Source organism: Salvelinus alpinus, chromosome 33, assembly GCF_045679555.1.
Source record: "Salvelinus alpinus chromosome 33, SLU_Salpinus.1, whole genome shotgun sequence".
Classification (NCBI taxonomy): domain Eukaryota; kingdom Metazoa; phylum Chordata; class Actinopteri; order Salmoniformes; family Salmonidae; genus Salvelinus; species Salvelinus alpinus.
Window position 1 is genome coordinate 9218942 of NC_092118.1, and position 19873 is coordinate 9238814.

General features: G+C 44.9%; 1 pseudogene; it reads left to right on the forward strand.

Annotated features, from left to right (window-relative positions):
• Positions 1-10326: 10326 nt before the first annotated feature.
• On the forward strand, positions 10327-19036 carry LOC139562851 (ankyrin repeat and BTB/POZ domain-containing protein 2-like; annotated as a pseudogene).
• The last annotated feature ends 837 nt before the right edge of the window (positions 19037-19873 follow it).

Here is a 19873-nt window from a genome sequence, read left to right on the forward strand (position 1 = left end):
ATGCTTTAATATTTAATAATTTCTGCCCCCCGAATTCATATTCGTTTAAACAAATAGGCCCTTTTAATTTTGTCTGGCTTGCCATTCCAAATAAAATTGAATATTTTTGGTTCATATAATTTACAAAGCAGGTCAATAGGTGTAGGCAAAACCATAAGCAAATAGGTAAACTGTGATATAACTAAAGAGTTAATCAGAGAGATTTTTCCACAAATAGACAGGCATTTTCCTTTCCATCGTAGCAAGATCTTATAATTTGGTTTTAATCCAGAGAGGATAGCAAAAGTATCTAGATACTCTATGAGGCTGTGGAGAGATTCTAATTGTGGTTTTAAAAGAAAACATGAATCATCAGCGTACAATGACACCTTAATTTTTAAACCACGGATTTCTAATCACTTAATATTATTGTTTGATCTAATTTGTGGGTTAGAAGTTTATATACACTCAATTAGTATTTGGTAGCATTGCCTTTAATTTTTTTTTACTTGGGTCAAATGTTTTGGGTAGCCTTCCACAAGCTTCCCACAATAAGTTGGGTGAATTTTGGCCCATTCCTCCTGACAGAGCTGGTGTAACTGAGTCAGGTTTGTAGGCCTCCTTGCTCGCACACGCTTTTTCAGTTCTGCCCACAAATTTTCTATAGGATTGAGGTCAGGGCTGTGTGATGGCCTCTCCAATACCTTGACTATGTTGTCCTTAAGCAAATTTGCCACAACTTTGGAAGTATGCTTGGGGTCATTGTCCATTTGGAAGACCCATTTGTGACCAAGCTTTAACTTCCTGACTGATGTCTTGAGATGTTGCTTCAATATATCCACATAATTTCCCTGCCTCATGACGCGATCTATTTAGTGAAGTGCACCAGTCCATCCTGCAGCAAGCACCCCCACAACATGATGCTGCCACCCCCGTGCTTCACGGTTAGGATGGTGTTCTTCAGCTTGCAAGCCTCCCCCTTTTTCCTCCAAACATAACAATGGTCATTATGGCCAAACAGTTCTATTTTTGTTTCATCAGACCAGAGGCCATTTCTCCAAAAAGTACAATCTTTGTCCCCATGTGCAGCTGCAAACTGTAGTCTGGCTTTTTTATGGTGGTTTTGGAGCAGTGGCTTCTTCCTTGCTGAGCAGCCTTTCAGGTTATGTCGATATAGGATTCGTTTTACTGTGGATATAGATACTTTTGTACCTGTTTCCTCCAGCATCTTCACAAGGTCCTTTGCTGTTGTTCTGGGATTTGCACCTTTCGCACCAAAGTACGTTTATCTCTAGGAGACAGAACGCGTCTCCTTCCTGAGCGGTATGACGGCTGCGTGGTCCCATGGTGTTTATACTTGTGCACTATTGTTTGTACAGATGAACGTGGTACCTTCAGGGGTTTGGAAATTGCTCCCAAGGATGAACCAGACTTGTGGAGGTCTACAATTTATTTTCTGAGGTCTTGGCTGATGATTTTCCCATGATGTCAAGCAAAGAGGCACTGAGTTTGAAGGTAGGCCTTGAAATACATCCACAGGTACAAGTACATCCTCCAATTGGCTCAAATGATGTCAATTAGCCTATCAGAAGCTTGTAAAGCCATGACAATTTTCTGGATTTTTCCAAGCTGTTTAAAGGCACAGTCAACTTAGTGTATGTAAACTTCTGACCCACTGGAATTGTGATACAGTGAATTAGAAGTGAAATAATCTGTCTGTAAACAATTGTTGGAAAAATGACTTGTGTCATGCACAAAGTAGATGTCCTAACCGACTTGCCAAAACTATAGTTTGTTAACGCGAAATTTGTGGAGTGGTTGAAAAACAAGTTTTTAATGACTCCAACCTAAGTGTATGTAAGCTTCCGACTTCAACTGTATGTGTTGTGATAATTGCGTTGTTGGCTCCATAACCTGTTAGTTCATATGCCTTGCCACAGTGATATAGAGGCCTAAAGGCTGAGACAATAAGAAGACAACCACACCTTTGTTTCATCACAAAACTGGAGCGCATATTGCATATAACAAACAGTTGTGTATGGAGTAAAAATCACATTCTTTTCTTTAGGAATGTAGTGAATTAAAAGTAGCGAAACATATAAATAGTAAAGTACAGATACCCCAAAAATCTACTTAAGTAGTACTTTAAAGTATTTTTTAACCTAAGTACTTTACACCACTGGTTACATAACCTACAGCATGGTCAATCAAGTTAACATTTCCATCATTTTCAGACTACTAAACAACGATTGATGTAGAACACAGTAGAGTTACCAAAAGTAGCAAAGAAACCAGGAGCTGCCTCCACTATTCCAGGACCATTTCATCTTCAACATTTCAACATCATTAAATCACCTATGCTTAGTCTAAAAGATTCCTAAAACAATTTAGTCCAATCAACGTAAACTAAATATAATTTGGCTGTCCATGGTACTGATTTGTGTGTGTGTGTGCGTAAGTAGAAAAAACCTACTTGTAGAGAAACGTCAATGCCATCCCCCTCTCTTTCATGATGCCCGAAACGGTCTATAACGGTCATACAGTACACACTTTTAGTTTTTTGTTGTTCTGGGCTAGCTGGCTAAAATGCTTGCTCGCTAGCGAGTCAAAATAGGTCCCCACGTGTTGGACACATGCAATACAACACAGGCTCTCCTCAGGGATGTGTTTTGTCCCCACTCCTGTACACCTTGTACACTAGTAGTTCTACTAGTTCCCATCCTGACAGACACCTCGTTTAAGTTCGCTGATGACACTGCCTTGATCAGCCTGTTGCATGATGACGTGGAACATCATGGCCCGGTCCTAGATGACTTTGTAGAGCGGTGCGAGGAATCCCACTTGGTCCTCAATACCAACAAGACCAAAGAGATGTGCATAGACTTCAGGAAGTGTACAACACCTACCTCTGCAACATCTGTCAGAGGTCAGAACATAGAGATTGTAGAGGAATACAAATATCTGGGTGTCCTCTTGGACAGTAAGCTTCAGTGGAGTAAATGTACAGATCTGATCTACAAAAAGAGCCAACAGAGGCTGTACTTTCTCAAAAAGCTGGGATCTTTTAATGTAGACTGGACTATACTGACTCTGTTTTACAAATATTTCATTGAGAGTATTTTAACTTTTTGTATTGTTGGTTGGTTTGGCAATGCCACTGTCAGTCAGAGAATTATTCTGAGAAGGATTATCACCACAGCAAGCAAGGTACTTGGAGTCAAACAGTCAGGCCTGGATGAGATCTTTAAGGACAGTGCCCTCCACAAGACTCACAAAATCATTTTAGACCCAAGCTACCCCCTGTACCCAGACTGTGAACTACTCCCCGCTGGGCGCAGGTACAGGGCACCCCTCAGCAGGAAAAACACAACGAGACAATCATTTGTGCCAGGTGTGATATCCTTCCTAAATAGCTCGGGCTAATGTTCCTATCGACTCAGTAAGGCCAGCAGGCTAATGTTCCTATCGACTCAGTAAGGCCAGCAGGCTAATGTTCCTATCGACTCAGTAAGGCCAGCAGGCTAATGTTCCTATCGACTCAGTAAGGCCAGCAGGCTAATGTTCCTATCGACTCAGTAAGGCCAGCAGGCTAATGTTCCTATCGACTCAGTAAGGCCAGCAGGCTAATGTTCCTATCGACTCAGTAAGGCCAGCAGGCTAATGTTCCTATCGACTCAGTAAGGCCAGCAGGCTAATGTTCCTATCGACTCAGTAAGGCCAGCAGGCTAATGTTCCTATCGACTCAGTAAGGCCAGCAGGCTAATGTTCCTATCGACTCAGTAAGGCCAGCAGGCTAATGTTCCTATCGACTCAGTAAGGCCAGCAGGCTAATGTTCCTATCGACTCAGTAAGGCCAGCATGCTAATGTTCCTATCGACTCAGTAAGGCCAGCAGGCTAGTCTTTTTTTCTTAAAAAAAAAAAAAGTTTTATTGGTATGGAACTGTTATGAAAGTTGTATTGTCAGTTTTGTTTTGTATTTAAATGCCACTTTAAACGTGTAGATGACACTGCAACAAAATTTCCCCCTGGGGACAATAAAGTCAGTAAGTAAGTAAGTACCCCCTCATGTGCATTTTACCAGTAAGCCTATGGTCTCATGAGTCTTCTCAAGTACCCCCTGTGGATAGGTTTTTATTTATTTATATATATTTTTTTTATTTAACCTTTATTTAACTAGGCAAGTCAGTTAAGAACAAATTCTTATTTACAATGTCGGCCTACCCCGGCCAAACCCGGACGACACTGGGCCAATTGTGTGCCGCCCTATAGGACTCCCAATTACGTCCGGATGTGATACAGCCTGGATAGCTACCCCCAGGGGTCCTAGTACCCATGGTTGGGAACCACTACTGTAAACACTACATACACGGCTAGAGGCCCGCATTCCTCTCTCATACTGGGCAATGGGTTTATGGCTCTCTGGGCTGTGCTAACGCTTGAAAGAACTGTCAATAAAAACACACATTGGGTGTTGATTATTGCTTTTTATGGGAGAAAGAGTCAGGTTTAATGTTACTGTGAAGATGACATTGGTAGGTTGGCAGGTGTTGTTACTACAGTCATGAACAGGTCTAGGAGAGGATGGAGGGAACTGGATATCTAGTATTCTCTCTTTCTGCCTCTGTCTCTCTATTCCTACCTCCCTCACATTGCTTTCTCTCAATTTTAGATACATCTCAACCTACACTTAATATGATCAAATGACCATGACAAATGATAGTACCTAACCCATAAACTTTGTGACAGTAAATCCAACATAGTAGATTCTCACTGTCCAACTAGAGAAAATGCTTCCTCTCACAAGAGAATCCCGTTCTCAGCATACTCTCCTCTCTGCGCTATCCACACACACACACAACTTGATATCTCATCATCATCCTCCTCCTCTCAGATCTCCGTAGCAGCAGGCTCATACTGCCTCTGCACCATAGCATCTCCAGATGTATCATCTTGTATGCCTCGTTGTCTTCCAGAGTAGCGGTTATCCCTTTATAGTTTTTACTACTCTCTTTGAGTACGGTCCTGGCTTGTGTTAACTGGGAAGCTACATCATCAGTCCACAGTGTGAAAGAGAAAGTAAAATGCTAGTGTTTCACACACACGGTCTCTGTTTTGGGCGGGGAAAATGTTGTTTTTGCCTAATCCGGAAAACAGTTTTCGACTTCCTAGTTATTATAATGCCTCATTGCCTTACAGAGTGCAGTGCATCCATTTATACATTCACACACAGCTTCTGTTTTGGGCAGGAATAAACATATATTTTTGACTAATCTGGAAACCCGGTCACTGGTTTGTATTGAATAGGGCTCAGGATGTCTGGACCCTGTGTGTCCGTGGATATGGACGATGTTGTCCTATATTATACTTAATCATGGTGGTTTCCCGGGTTAGTCAAAAATGTAAATGTTTTTGCCCAAAAGAGAGACAATGTGTGAAACACCAGCAGTCTCTTAGTTGCACACAGTTGACTCATTCGGAGTTTCTCTCAATGATGTAGAATCACTTTACTGTTAATACAAACCAGACAGACGGAGACGACACAGGCTTTCGGCCTAATAAGGGCTGCGGGTTATTTAGACGCTATGCGAGGAGGTCAGAGGTCTGACGACCTCTGCGCAACCAGGAAGTTGCCATGCACCTCTAGGCAGCGACCTCTGAACTTGGGGTCATTGTGTACAGTTGGTTCATAAAATCCGACCACGTTTATCCCTACTGTTATATGATCGATTACAAGCACATCATGTTGCCTAGTGTCTGTGACACAATCGAAACGCCCTTTACGGTGCTTTTGTAAGGCAAATGGATATGAAGTCACTGTGTGTGGCGTTTGTTGAGAAAGACACAAGGTGTGATTGGTGTGTAAATCTAACGTATCGTAATTTCAGTTGATCCGTTAATCAAAGAGCCTCATTTCTTTGAAGACATGTGCTTCCCCCTTTTGGACGTCAGGAAATGTAATTCACACAGATGTCTCACTCTGAGAGATTGCAACAGATACTTAAGCCTGGAAAACCTTTGCTGGAAAATCATCTGTTTTCTAGTTTGATGAACACAGACGGGAATGTTATTTAATAGCGGTTTCAGTCGAGGTCTGTTTGGTCCATGGGTCTCTCCATGGGGGAGAAGCTTGGTTTTGGCCCAGGTACTTCCTTCACCTGTCAGCTCTGGTACCGACTCATCCCTGATCCTAAGGACCCTAGACGTCAGATGTCAACGCCGAGACAGGACATGCAGACTGACCCCTGAGCCCTGTGTCCATTTCCGACAGGTTCCCTCCGTTCCACTCTAACTCGCACTTTAACTCTCACTCTTACTCTAACTCTCTCTCACTCGCTCCTTTGTCCTTTGCTTTTTTCTCTTATTCTACCCTCTCACTTTTAAATATTAAAGAATTAAAGTTTTGTTTTACCACTACTGCTTAATTAACCACTTTGAGCTAATTGAATTTTGAGAAATGTGCTGGTAATCAGGTTAGTCATACACTTGTGTCAAAAGGGAGTCTCAGTAAAGTTTGGGTTGCATATGTGTATCTCAGGGTAGGATTGGTCCCTATGTCTCCCCTCTATCCATACTGCTGTTTTAGTCTGACCAAACAGTCATGGCATTATGCCCTGCCACAGAAAGGCAGTGTGTCACAGAAAGGTGACTGTGCCTCTGTTTACACACACACACACACACACACACACACACACACACACACACACACACACACACACACACACACACACACACACACACACACACACACACACACACACACACACACACACACACACACACACACACACACACACACACACACACACACACACACACACACACACACACACACACACACACACACACACACACACACAGGAGGAGGGAGGTAAAGGAAATAACTTAATCATCCATGATTAGGGAAGCAAGCATGGCTTGTGTTCACACACACAGTAGCCATAACCTTGTGGAGTTAGCATACACAAGTAGGGTTTGTGCTTAGTACCCCCTAAAGACTGGCCTCTTGTTGTGAATGAATGGACTATATGAACAAATACTTGTTCAGACGGCACACATGATTTTTCTTTCGTAACAATGTAGCTAGGGGTTATCAATGTAAGTTATTAAAAAGGCTTGTATTGCGTTATGCCAAGAAAATATTTATTTCAAACCAAGATAGTCTAGGTGTTTTAAAAAAGACTTAAGTCAGTTGGATTGAGACCCACTTGGGAGTTACAGACTGGCTTAAGCTTAATTGTGAATCGAACAATTCATTGTTGGTGTGATCTACAATTGCTACAAGTAGTCCCATTCTAAATATTGGATTTCTTATATCCAAATGAAAGTCTCCAGTTTTGTTAGTAGTTACACTGTAACTTTTACCTACAGTTGAAATCGGAAGTACACTTAGGTTGGAGTCATTAAAACTCGTTTTTCAACCATTCCATACATTTCTTGTTAACAAACTATAGTTTTGGCAAGTCGGTTAGGACATCTACTTTGTTCACGACACAAGTCATTTTTCCAACAGTTCTTTACAGACAGATTATTTCACTTATAATTCACTGTATCACAATTCCAGTGGGTCAGAAGTTTACATACACTACGTTGACTGTGCCTTTATACAGCTTGGAAAATTCCAGAAAATGATGTCATGGCTTTAGAAGCTTCTGATAGGCTAATTGACATCATTTGAGTCAATTTGAGGTGCCTCTTTGCTTGACATCATGGGAAAATCAAAAGAAATCAGCCAAGACCTCAGAAAAAAAATCGTGCTCATCCTTGGGAGCAATTTCCAAATGCCTAAAGGTACCACGTTCATCTGTACAAACAATAGTACGCAAGTATAAACACCATGGGACCACACAGCCGTCATACCGCTCAGGAAGGAGACAAATCTGTCTCCTAGAGATGAACGTACTTTGGTGCGAAAGGTGCAAATCAACCCCAGAACAACAGCAAAGGACACTATGAATATGCTGGAGGAAACAGGTACAAAAGTATCTATATCCACAGTAAAACGAGTCCTATATCGACATAACCTGAAAGGCCGCTCAGCAAGGAAGAAGCCACTGCTCCAAAACCACCATAAAAAAGTCAGACTACGGTTTGCAGCTACACATGGCGACAAAGATCGTACTTTTGGAGAAATGGCCTCTGGTTTGATGAAACAAAAATAGAACTATTCGGCCATAATGACCATTGTTATGTTTGGAGGAAAAAGGGGGAGGCTTGCAAGCCGAAGAACACCATCCCAACCGTGAAGCACGGGGGTGCCAGCATCATGTTGTGGGGGTGCTTTGCCTCAGGAGGGGCTGGTGCATTTCATATAATAGATGTGGCAGAACTAAAAAAGCGTGTGTGAGCCAGGAGCCCTACAAACCTGACTCAATTACACCAGCTCTGTCAGGAGGAATGGGCCAAAATTCACACAACTTATTGTGGAAAGCTTGTGGGAGCCTAGCCGAAACATTTGACAATTTAAAGGCAATGCTACCAAATAAAAGCTGAAATAAATCATTCTCTCTACTATTATTCCGACATTTCACATTCTTAAAATAAAGTGGTGATCCTAACTGACCTAAAACAGGGATTTTTTATTAGGATTAAATGTCAGCAATTGTGAAAAACTGAGTTTAAATGTATTTGGCTTAGGGGATGTAAACTTCCGACCTCAACTGTACTTGAAAAGTTATCTTAACATACACATTACACACAAATATATACATACATTTCTCAGAGCAGACTTTGGGCTGGTGGTGAGTATGAGGCTGTGTGTAGAGCCACTGATGACACATGATTCGTTTTGGGGGTTGCCAGTGTGTGGACCGTGGTTTGAGGGAAGATGGGTGGGGTGGGGTGTGACTGTGTTATGGTGTGTGTGACTGTCTGTCTGTCTGTCTGTCTGTCTGTCTGTCTGTCTGTCTGTCTGTGTGTGTGGCTTAGTATGGGGCGGAGAGTGGACAGTAGTTGTTGGTTCAGTTCATCAGGATCACTCTGAATGCTCTCCTAAGTGCGTCCCAAATGGCACCCTATTCTCTATATAGTGTACTACATTTGACCAGAGCCCTATGGGCCCTAGTCAAAAGTATTGCACTATAAAGTGTCACACCCTGATCTGTTTCACCTGTCTTTTTGATTGTCTCCACCCCCCTCCAGGTGTCGCCCATCTTCTCCATTAGCCCCTGTGTATTTCTACCTGTGTTCTCTGTTTGTCTGTTGCCTGTTCGTCTTGTTTGTCAAGCCCACCAGCGGTTTTGTGTCAGCTCCTGCGTTCTCTCTTTTCTCGTCCTCCTGGTTTTTGACTCTTGCCTGTCCTGATCCTGTACCCGCCCGCCTGACCACTCTGCCTGACCCTGAGCCTGCCTGCCATCCTGTACCTTTGCCCTACCTCTGGATTACCGACCTCTGCCTGACCTGACCCTGAGCCTGCCTGTCGTTGTGTACCTTTGCCCCTGTTGTTGTAATAAACATTGTTACTTCGACACGGTCTACATCTGGGTCTTACCTTGATACCTGATAATAACATGAATAAGGGGCCATTTGGGACACATCCTTAGTCATCCAACATCAATACATCATACACAGCCCTCTCCGGCACTCATATACATAGCTGAGTAAGACTAGTGGCTTGGGGGAGGGAACTTTGCATACTGTGCCTGTAGAGAGCAGAGCTATCCTGGCGTGTATTTTGGCTTTTGGTGCCTTTTCCATTGTGTAGAAGACGAGGGAGTCAGCAAATACCCATCTCACACAATGTGTGAGAGTCTGTGCGCGCGTGTGTGTGGGAGTATGCGTGTGTGTGTGAGTCTGGGAGCGCGTGTGTGTGGGAGTACGTGTGTGTGTGAGTCTGGGCGCGTGTGTGTGGGAGTATGTGTGTGTGTGAGTCTGGGCGCGTGTGTGTGTGGAAGTACGTGTGTGTGTGAGTCTGGGCGCGTGTGTGTGTGGGAGTATGTGTGTGTGTGTGAGTCTGGGCGCGTGTGTGTGTGGGAGTACGTGTGTGTGTGTGTGTGTATGTATTATATTTGTGTTTCTAGGAAATCTCCCTATAAGGGGTGTTTCTATTTGTGGGTGGGTGTGTGCGTCATATACACAGATGACTTATTTAGTGGTTTGTAGGGCTGTAATTGAGAAAGCAAGAGATTAGTTAAAACCCCCTTTTGGTCAGGGCAATACATGGTTGAACGTTCCATTACTAAACTCTTAGAAAAAGAGGATTCCAAAAGAGTTCTTCGGCTAATGATCTTGGAGATGGGGAAAGGGCCGATAAATGGGGAAAGGGCCGACAGTTTGCAAGACTCCACCCGGAGGGGCAGATCCCGGGTGGACAGCCTTCTGCCCGAGACGATACCGGGAGCTGGGGTCCGATGGCGATCTGCTTGTCATCGATACCTGGAGGTGGCCTTGAGGAGGGCCGACCGGGCTCTCCTCCAGGTACGACGACAGCGGTGGACAAACATCTGGGCAGAAGGTATTAGTTAAAACCCCTTTTGGTCAGGGTAATACATGGTTGAACGTTCCATTACTACACTCTTAGAAAAAAAGGGTTCCAAAAGAGTTCTTCGGCTGTCCCCATAGGAGAACCTTTTTCGGATCTAGGTAGAACCATTTTTGGATCCAGGTACAACTCTTGTATGTTCTATATAGCAGCTTTTTTTCTAAGAGTGCACCTTACAGATGAAAATCACATTTTATTTTGGGGTATGGTTAAGATGGGATCACATGCATCACGGCATTATCTGTCTCATTTCCTGAAGTTTTAAATGAAAGGTTAAATTCTAATTTTAAAGGTGGGAAAATAGAGAGAGAGAGGAATATAGAGCGCTAAACATTTAAACATTTATCCGCTAACCTCATGTCTCCTCCGTATTTTCTCTCCCAGAGTTAATCTTAGTTCATAAAACAAACTAAAGCCAATATGATCCCCTCGTTATTTTCCCTGATTACATTACTGTCCAGGTGACTAGCAGTGCACTCAACCATCACCTCCAAGTAAGCATTTTATATAGTTAGTCTGTGGTCCTGGGTGTTTTTGTGCAGATGTCAAGCCATGGTGGCATACATTGACAGCGTTAGTGTGAGTTGAAACACTGCGTTAATTAATGCTTAAATAAATTGAGGGATTTAGTAACACGTATGGAGTAAATGTTCCTTTGATACCTTCTACCTTTTAAATATATTTTTAGAGCTATTTTTTGTGAGTACATTTTGTATGTACAGGTGAGCTTTCCCTGCCGGCCCATGTCAGTCCGTACACGGAGGATCCCCGGGCACCAATGGAGAGCAGGGAGGATGCCTATGCCCACCTGGAGCTACGCACCTTGGAACAGTCCCTTCTGGCCACATGCGTGGGCAGCATCACAGAACTCAGTGAGTGTGTGTGTCTTTGTGTGTGTCACGTTCTCAATCTTCACATTCACTCAAACACTCTCAAACGTACTACATACCCTCTTCATTTTACATTCAAAGATTCCCTCTCTCACACACTCTTTCTCAAACACCAACATACTCCTCTCACTTTAGTCCTAGCCAGAGAGGAACTATCTTGTCCTTATGCATGTGATCAATCAGTCAATCAGTCGTATCTAGTCAGGAGAAAGAGACTGTTCTGGGCACAGACTCTTACCGACCATGTTCAACCTGGTTCTGAGTAGAGGTCCGTCTTTCACATTTAGAGATACAGAGAGCTACCAGCTGTTAACTCCAACATCCCCAGTCTGTCTTGTTCATCTTTATTAAAACTAGGGCACCTAAATATGGCAGCACTGAACACCACCATTGGTTACTTGACGTGGATGTCGATTAAGGCAGTCCCCCGCACCTCTCTGATTCATAGGGGTTGGGTTAAATGCGGAAGACACATTTCAGTTGAAGGCATTCAGTTGTACAACTGACTAGGTATCCCCCTTTCCCTTTTCCTTTACTTTGAAGGATGGCACCCAAAATTCAAATTTTGAATCCATCCAACTCTCATGTCTTTTGTTAGAACGTAAACTTACTTAGACGTCTCTTTCTGTAAGTCAGTTGTTCCCGAAACATTTTAAAGCGCTGTGCCCCACCCTAGCTAAAGCGTCTCACATAGACAAAACAAGTTTTTAGCCAAAATCCTAAGGCCGGGAATCAATCCCATCATGCTTTGTCGACAATGCACCTTTTAAAGGCAACGTTCCCGCGCTCGAGGAGACGCTGCATATGTCGGCTCAATCAGAAATGACCTGTAAATGGCGCATTGTCGACAAAGTGTGATTGGATTGAATCCCGGCCTAACTCTTTAGCCACAATCCAGTAGGGACTGGTCGGGAAACACTGCTTTACGATTTATGTGAAAGCTAGCGTTGTAGAAAGAATGACAGACAGACAGTGTTGGTGTAGGTAACAACACTGGTCTCAGGTCTGCCGTTAGCATAATAAAGTTAACCCTGTTCGCTGTCTGTTTGTTTTTCTGACCCTTGGTCTTTCTCAAGGGTCCCTTCATTAGAATCAGACGGGGATGTCGTATTCACTGAACCATTAGGCGACATAACAGACCACTGTGTGTTGCCAAAACATAAGGGTACTTTCACGTCAGCCACGGGGTGTTATAGACCCCCTTGCTCCCTCCGCCTAGCACACACCCCAAACACACTCACACTCTCACTCCCCTGTTTCCACAAACCAAACAAGTTCCGTGTGGGTCCTTTTCTCTCTGGTCGTCTTGGGAGTAGTACCTAGCAAGACAGTGCACGCCCTTGTTCATTCTTGGAGACCAAGCGCATAAATTAAATGGGACAACATACAGTTTGTTTCACCATAGAAAGATTATTTTTTAAATAACATAATTGTGGTGCTTATTGCTATCACTAGAGATTTAAGATTGTCTAGTATATCTACCCATATGGATTTACAGTACATACTGTTCTTGCAGTATGATATTAACTAAAACCTGCATATACTTTGACAGACACTGTGGCTACTTCAGGAGCCTTAGCGTCATCAAACAAGGAAGTAGTCATTTTAAGATTGCAATCTCTTTCACAGGAGCAGATTCTCTCACTGCTCTCTGGTTGCTACGTTTAAGAGCTGGCGCCTCTTCTTTCCAATGCCTTCCACATATGTTGTGTGATAAGTGACTGCTATAGCTACGGCTGAGGACCACCATTCCTGGTTTAAGGGTCTATAGGGAAGGACGTGCTGTTGAGCCCAGCTAAACCCGACTCTGCTCCCAAACGTGACATCTGATGAGTAGCTGAGACTCGATCGTTGAACCGTTCGTATTGTTTCATCTGCATAGAGATATAATAAGACACAGAATTGATTCAACGTTAGCTCCGGCTGCTACCTGTGATATCTCAGAAACTGAAGGGCAAAACCGCGATGTAGCTCTGTCTATAACTCTACTGACAGAAGTTGAAAGTCCCACAGTTTTGCATTGCAAACGCATTGGCAAGGAAACGGATATCGTATACAGAGCATTATGGGTACTGCAGTGCATCACGCCACAACTACAGCATCCGTGTTTAATTGATCATGTATAGCTGAGGTTTTATGGATCTGTATCAGATTATGACGTGTGTGATACCGATTGTGTGTGTGACTGTTTCCTCTCAGGTGACCTGGTGTCACAGTCCATGCACCACATACAGCGCCTCCGCGTGGTATACCCCTCCCTCAGCCCTATTCACCCAGCTAATCAGCATTCAGTATTCTGGGCGCCCAATGCCATGCGTACCCTCTACTACTTCCTGTCTAGCCCACAGATGGAATCACTGGAGAACCCAAATCTAGAGCCCCCCAGGATGGCCCTGAGCAGAGAGAGGTAAGGGGTGTGTGTGTGTGTGTGTGTGTGTGTGTGTGTGTGTGTGTGTGTGTGTGTGTGTGTGTGTGTGTGTGTGTGTGTGTGTGTGTGTGTGTGTGTGTGTGTGTGTGTGTGTGTGTGTGTGTGTGTGTGTGTGTGTGTGTGTGTGTGTGTGTGTGTGTGTGTGTGTGTGTGTGCGCGCGCGTGCGTGCGTGCGTGCGTGCGTGCGTGTGCGCGTGAGTGCTGTGTGTATGCATGTGCCTTCTTGTATGCTTAGGCACACAGAGATATTGTTTCCCTCCACCTGGTACCAATTATAATCACATGCCCCATTAACCTGTTAGCGTCCAGTTAGACTCATCTCTGTGTCTCTGTTGAGCCCTGTGATCTCAGTAACCATAACCAGAGAGGAAGAGGTGAAGTGCCAAAATCTGTATAAGCCTAATGGCCTTATTTTGGACCTAAGCTTGTCGCCTGCTTTTCTGCATTTGGGACGACTCCCACTGTTAGAGCGGAGACATGAGCATCTCGACATTATATACAGATCTTTGCCGTAACGACCTGCCTCTGTGCTCTGGGGAGGTGAAGAGACCGCATGTTCTAAAACAAACGTCACACCAAGGAACCAGTGTTCTATCTATAGTCCTTTGTTAACGGTAAAAAGCTGCCCTTTTTCTCAATTAGGGCAAAAGTTATGGGACGCACATTAAGACTACCAAAAAGCACCCTGCGTGAACCTGTTTTAGCCCCCTGCAGGAAATTAAGTAGTTGTTTTTGTAAAAAAGGCTGAGGAATTGGTCCTTTACGGCAGATTTGAAGGCATTGTGGGACTTTGAGTCATTGAGGAAAGTGAATAAACTATAATACTTCATTGCTTGAATCTTTGCTCCTCCTCACAGACTCCCCCTCTGATGGAGTGGATACGAGTTGCCGTGGTGCACGCGGCGCACCGCCGCAGCCTATTGGTGGACAGCGATGATGTCAGATAGACCGCCAGATAGCTCCTCCCAGGATTGGACTGTGAGCCTAGACCGCTGAGGTAGAAACACACTGAGCGTTGCATATTTAATGGCATACTGTTGTACTGAGTCAGTGTTGTGGCCCGCCTGTCAGCTTGCACGATTCTTGCCATTCTCCTCTGACCTCTCTCGTCAACAAGCTGTTTTCGCCCACAGGACTGCCACTAACTGGATGATTTTTTGTTTTTCACACCATTCGCTTAGGTCACTCTTTTGCCCATTCTGATGTCCAATCGAACAGTAACTGAATGTCTCGATGCCTGTCTGCCTGCTTTATATAGCAAGCCACGGCCACGTGACTTACTGTCCGTAGGAGCAATCCATTATTTGTGAACGGGTTGGTGTACCTAATAAACTGGCCGGTGAGTGTATATTACTGTAACATGCAATAGAAAGATGCTGAACCATACTGTTGACTTGTGAAACCAGCACATAACAGTAGGCCTGCTGTCATTATTGAAGAGTTATGAATGTTAGAAGTTTTCATTGTAGCCTCTCTCTCTCTCTCTCCTTATCCTCTTGTCTCTCCCTCTCTCCCAGGCCCGAGTGTTGTTCCAGCTCATTTAGGCGTCTGGACTCTAAGGCAGCTACAGAGAAGCTTCAGCTGGATCTGGGCTTCCGCATGCTGACCTGTGGCAGAGCAGACCTGATTGGTCAGGCAACACAGCTACTGGGACCATCAGGGGTTGACACTATGGATGACCAGGTAGGACTGGGGATAGGGAATAAGAGATACATGGTGGGGGTAGAGGTAGGGGGGAGTTGGGGAGAGGGGTAGGACGTATACATATTCCGACATAAGACTGACAGGTTTTGACAGGGAAGGTAAAAGAGACTGAGTATTTATCCTCCCTGTCAATACTTGCCAGTCTTCTGTTTGAATACGTATACTGCATGCCCTACCCTGACTGGTGTTAGAGAGTGTAGAGAGTCAATAAAACTGTTCAGAGTAAGATGTGTATTCTCTGACCTACAGGGTGTGACCACTCTGATGTGCGCATGTTCATGTGGAGACGAGGCTCTGGTCCAGATACTGGTGGAGGCTGGAGCCAACCTGGACCTGGCGGTAAACACTACTACTCTCTAGATATTATCATAATATGATATAGATAGTATATCATGTAATGGTAATGGTAATCCTCTAGAAAGAGTATTTCTGGAAAACCAGGGATTTTTGAAAAGCTACTGGAATTTCGCCTCATCACTGCCCAGTGGAAAGGGTCTAACACGGTTTCTTACTCACACATCTCCGCCTTGATGGTGCTACTGTGCGTACCCTGTGGGAAGTTTTTTTTGTCTGTGTCTGTGTAGTACTAACCATTCCTCTGGGTTTCTGTGTTGTATAGCTCCTGTTGGAGGTGGGTGCAGATGTGGAGGGCACTGCTGTTACTTCCAGCCAGGAGAGCTCTGCTGAGACTCCTCTACAGCTGGCCTCTGCTGCTGGGAACTATGAAATGGTGAGCCTGCTGCTGGCCCACGATGCCGACCCTCTACTCAGAGTGCATGACTGGAACGCTCTGACATCCCCGCTCTACGAGGACATGAACTGCTTCAGCTACGCCGCTGCACACGGACACAGGTAGCTGCACCTGTCTGACTAGTCCAGGCTTGGGCCATGTCTCAATAGTCTAAAGTGTCGTTCTTTCCTTGTCTGTTTCCTTCAGTCAGAACTGAATGAATGAATGAATGAATGGATACTCATCCCCTACTCTCCTACAGGAACGTCCTGAGGAGGCTTCTGACCCAGCCCCGGCAGAGGAAGGAGGACATTCTCTCTCTGCAGGAGATACCGGCTGAGGGGTTCCAGGAGAAGGAAGAGGAGGCTGGCTCACTACCTCCCCCCAGCCTCAGCCCTTGTAACCCTGCTGTCTACCCCAGTAGCTCCAGCCCCATGCCCAGGCTATGTAAGGCCAGGATGAAGGCCCTGCAGCAGGCTGCCTACTACAGCGCTGTGCACGGCTACCTGGATGTCACCATGGAGCTACGATCACTGGGTATGGATTATTTGTAGACCTACTTCTTTTGTATATGCCATCGTCATTGTTTTCTGAAGGACTTGTGAATCATGCATTCCGAAAGCACAGAAATATGAATTGATCCACTTTAGACTTTGTTCTCAATGACTGACCTAGGTAAATCATCTCTTGGGACCCTAATTTGTGGCCCTATTTGTTCCCCAGGTGTCCCCTGGAAGCTCCACGTGTGGCTGGAGTCCCTCCATGTAGCCCAGCAGCTGTCCAGGGACGAGGTGACCCTCTCTCTCCTCAGAGACTTCACCACTATCAGGCCACGGTCTACTGCCAGGAGCTGGTCTCGCCCGCCCTACCTCTCTTGTTTAACATGCTTGCAACCAGCAAGGTAGCCATGACTTGCAGTCCATGACTTGGGCCTTGCAGTCCAATTTCTCCTTCAGTCGGTGTTGTTTGGGTTGACCATGCAGACTGCGGTTTTCAGCGAGTAAATGTTCAGTGAAACGTCAAACCAGAAGCAGAGTGTGAATCAGAAAAAGCGATCCAACGTCTTACGAATTCTCAAATCAGTTGTTATAAAAATGGGTAGCACACGTACAATGTCTGTTATATAAAATCACGACTCTTTCTGAACACGATTATGTCCCTTTAGGACTATGCCATAACCAAGAGACTGTCAGCCGTCTTCTCTCACTGTTACGGCTCTGCTCCTACTCCCTTCTGTTCCTCAGATGGACCTCACTCTCTCCACGCAGCTAGATATGAAGACCGGCATACTCTCTCGATATGGAACAAACTACAGTCTGTTTAATTGCTCCGATTTTTAGGGTCCGAGTTTTCACTACATTTTAGCAAGAGTAACTCCAACGTTTTGTGTAAACCATGCTTAGTTGTGTACATGTATTTCAATGTATGTTTCTGACTCTAAACGGTGTAAACGTCACTTCGCTTTCTCTCCTCCACCAGATGCTCATTTCCTGAACAACCCAGAGATGTTGTTAGTGGAAGGCCGTCCCTTCTATGCCCACAGGGTCCTCCATGTCTGCCTCCAAAAGGTGAGCTAGCACTTCCCTCCTTACACCTGAGGTGGCAGCCTGAGACTGAAAGCATAGTACGTTTTCCATCAAGTATGACCTCGAGTGCAGGCTCGAGTGTTTTCAGGGCCGCCTGTGCTTTTGTGTCCACAATTTGGTTATCAAGACTCTTTTGTCTCTTTCAGGTTTCGGTCCCTGCTGAGTTTCTGTGCGTCAGACACCAGCACCAGTCACATCTCTGACATCACATACAGCACCTTCCAGAGGATGATGAGTTGTCTGTACTGTGGAGGGACTGAAGGCCTGATGCTGTCACAGGCTGACGCTATGGAGGTAAGAAACGCATCCTCATTTACACTGATAGAACTTCATTCATACATCCCATTGTTGATCCGAAACATTTACGACAGTGGTTAAGCTTTAGGAATGGCCCCCACTATCACTTGTCATTGAGGAGTAGAAAGACAACATAGTGGAGTTCATTCATAAAACGTAAGCACTTTGGAAAGTTGTAACTGTATGTTTGGAGTGGTGACTTGTGATGGAAGTATTCTCTGCTCCTCTGTCAGCAGCGGCTGCCAGTGGTCTGTTTCTTCCAGCTGAGAGGCCGTGTGACATCCTGCTCTTCCAGAGTATCGCCCTGGACAACGCTGTCAGCATCTACTTGTTGTCCAGGGTAAGTATTCAAACCTTGTTATTATGAAAGGTAGTCCCAAGCAGGCTTTAAGCTATGTCATAATGCTATCTGTGTGTTGTCTGCACCTTGACAGTAGCACGTGCAATCCCTTATAACGATCATCAACGACGAAAAGTGTGCCTGTGTGAGAGGTGCTTGCATCAGTGTATCTCTCTCTCTCTCTCTCTCTCTCTCTCTCTCTCTCTCTCTCTCTCTCTCTCTCTCTCTCTCTCTCTCTCTCTCTCTCTCTCTCTCTCTCTCTCTCTCTCTCTCTCTCTCTCTCTCTCTCTCTCTCTCTCTCTCTCTCTCTCTCTCTCTCTCTCTCTCTCTCTCTCTCTCTCTCTCTCTCTCTCTCTCTCTCTCTCTCTCTCTCTCTCTCTCTCTCTCTCTCTCTCTCTCTCTCTCTCTCTATATATATATATATATATATATATATATATATATATTCTGTACAGGATCACGGGGCGGCAGAGCTCAGGAGGTTCTGCGACAGAGCCCCGGAGTGGCACATGTCAGGACCGACACTCCTCTCTCCTCATGGAGGATTTTGGAGGTCACATTGGTCCACAGGCTGCTCTTGCTCTACCCTCCCTGCAGAGAGTAAGCCACTGGCCGCATTTCAGTAGTCATAGTTGGCTTCTTTGTTCTTCCATTGTTTTGTTTCCTTCAACTGTACTGATGTGAAATAACTACATAAGTGAAAGCCAAGAAGCTATATCTGTTCTTAAATGTCAGTTATGGTGAAGGAAAGGGGATGAGGAGAGGAGGCCACATTCAAATATTGAGATGGACCCCATGTGGGGAGAAGGACAGACATACCAGCAGGAGATAAAGTAGTATCTCGCAGTGCGGCGATGTCACCACTGTCGCCAGCACAGGTTGGTAATGGTACTCTGTCATGAAGGAGAGAAGAGGCAGGGCCTAGGTGAAGCTGCCACCAGACATAACACTTTTACTGTGATCCTACAGGCCCTCAAACCTGCTCCTGTGAATGCCCAACGTACTGCTAGGGTAGTTAGCAGCTTCTTGCCACACGTGCCACAAATAGTGAAAGGACAACTGAAGGTGCTGCAAAAAGTTAGAGCTGGAAGCATAAAGAGTTTTGCAGTTGTTGAACGCAAACTCACCATCAGTTCCTCATGTAGCCCGGAGAGCAGGAAGGAGGATCGATGGATAACTGGAGAAGTACTGCTGCCATCTAGTGATGTGTGGGACTTGTTCCATAGGACTGACGTAGGAAATCTAGAAATGGTCCATTGCTTAAGAGAGGAAATGGATGCAACATACTATGGCTGGAATTGATCTAGAATACGAAGAAGGTTTATGGATATACCGCCAACATAATAACAGGTACTGAGACTCTGTTGGTAAGAAATAAAGCATTTAGAGGCTGCTGTTACTTACTAGAGTCCGTCCTCTCTCGTGTGGATGGAACTAGGGG